Source organism: Electrona antarctica, assembly GCF_951216825.1.
Source record: "Electrona antarctica genome assembly, chromosome: 8".
Classification (NCBI taxonomy): Eukaryota; Metazoa; Chordata; class Actinopteri; order Myctophiformes; family Myctophidae; genus Electrona; species Electrona antarctica.
The window spans coordinates 3,771,350-3,773,795 of record NC_136789.1 but is presented as its reverse complement, the minus strand read 5'-3'; positions in this window follow the sequence as shown (position 1 = coordinate 3,773,795).

The following is a 2,446-nucleotide window of genomic DNA, read 5'->3' as shown; positions in this document are numbered from 1 at the left end:
GGGTTGGGAAGCAGATCATTTGCGTTTTAACTTGAAAATGATTCCTAGTGAGCTACACTGTACTGCAACAGTGTCTAGATAAGGGTCAAGCGTCCATATGACCTGCTGTCTCTGACGGTGTCTACTGTTCATTCTCTGTGTTGTCTATAAATGACCTGCTGTCTCTGACGGCGTCTACTGTTCATTCTCTGTGTTGTCTATAAATGACCTGCTGTCTCTGACGGCGTCTACTGTTCATTCTCTGTGTTGTCTATAAATGACCTGCTGTCTCTGACGGCGTCTACTGTTCATTCTCTGTGTTGTCTATAAATGACCTGCTGTCTCTGACGGCGTCTACTGTTCATTCTCTGTGTTGTCTATAAATGACCTGCTGTCTCTGACGGCGTCTACTGTTCATTCTCTGTGTTGTCTATAAATGACCTGCTGTCTCTGACGGCGTCTACTGTTCATTCTCTGTGTTGTCTATAAATGACCTGCTGTCTCTGACGGCGTCTACTGTTCATTCTCTGTGTTGTCTATAAATGACCTGCTGTCTCTGACGGCGTCTACTGTTCATTCTCTGTGTTGTCTATAAATGCAGGAACAAAAGCCCATACAAAGCTCATTTAACTCTCGTTGCAATGAAGGGAGACAAGGAGTAAGCATACTTTCTTTGAAGTATGTTCTCCATCCCGGACTGGCCCCACGTCCTGTCCGGCAGGCTACATCAGAGCGCTACAGTACAAGCTGCTCCCCTTAGCCACCATTCAACCTTAGCTGACCCTTGCTCCCATCAAAACCACCCTCCGCAGCCAGGAATGCCGCTGATGGGATTTCTTTTTAATATTCCGCGGCCCTGTGTGCCCCCAAATTTGGTGGTGCGGCGTTAACACGAGCTGACACCATAGATTAGCCACAGACATCAGGAATGCTACGGTCTTTTCTGCACCACGTGGACTTTGGCCAAAAGTGCCTTTAGCTGGACGGACAACATGGGGCGGGGGGGGCAGGTCTTTGAAAGATGGACATTCCCCAGTGTGGCTGTGGCCATCTTACCGCTAGCTAGTTGGGATTCAACAGTGATCTGGGCACAGGACAGCGGTGAAAAGTAACTGAGTACATTTACTTAAGTACTGTACTTACAGTAAGTAATTTTTAGGTATTTGTACTTTACTTGAGTATTTCCAATTTCCAACACTTTTACTTCTACTCCACTACATCTCGGATGAAAATGTTGTACTTTTACTCCACTAATTTGTTTGATTATTATTACAAAACATACACTAACCACTTCAGCCCTATACATATACGTGATGTTGTGACTCGTGATGCGACGCATTGTGAGATGTAGATCTGCTATTTTCTACATTTGAAAACGTATGTGAGTACTTTTACTTTTCGTACTTTAAGTACATACATTTTGATGCCAATACTTTTACTCAAGTATATTTTGAAATCTGGACTTTTACTTGTAACAGAGTATTTCTATATTGCAGTATTGATACTTTTACTCAAGAATTGCAGGTACACTGGCAGAGGACACAGGTTGCGTCTGACACCACACACTAACGTACTACATACTAACTGCACTGTACGTTATTTTCAGCCTACTATTAGTATCTAGTATCTACGTAACTAAGCAGTAGGGTCTCACTTCAGACATACTAAAAAGTAATTTGGGCATAATAAATAAGCATGCGATTGTGGTCCACACAGCTTCCATGAGCATACTGAGTGTGATACGTTGGCATGTGGTTTCGGACGCAACCATAGTTTATGTTCGGTATGTAGATGTTTTGCCATGGATGTTAGAATGACATACAGCACCGCACCACTAACCGTTAGAGAATGTACATCCTTATCGGATTTACCAGTCAGCTCTGCTCGAGCTACTTCACATTGAAAACATTATTTATGGGCAGAGCTTACCTTCAGCCGACTCCTCCTTCATTACCACTTAACCGATGTTTACATTGTGGTGAGTTTATCTCACAATTTATCAAAGTACAGTGCATGATCTGACTGGACCAGCACAATAGTTGTCAAGAGCCAAGGTTACAGCACAGGAGCTCCTTTATCTAGAGCAGTGAAACCCTGCAGGAACTTTGTGCATAGTCACCTTTTGTTCCTGGTCAAGGTTACTGTGGTGACTCTCATAGCCTACCTTTGTCCTTTTAGACAAAGGACTTGTTGTAGACTAGAGGATCTCTCTGTGTGTGTGTGTGTGTGTGCGTGCGTGCGTGCGTGCGTGCGTGCGTGCGTGCGTGCGTGCGTGCGCACGAGAGAGAGACCAAGTCACTCAGAAAGAGAGCGAGAGAGACACCAAGTCACTCAAATGTGAGAACAAGACAAGACTGAGACCAACAATAATACAGACCAAGAGTTTGGATCCTAATCGAAACATGACAGTAACTGTAGGGTTCAAGGTTGCATTCTCTACATTATTCTCTGCCATTATATCAAAAGG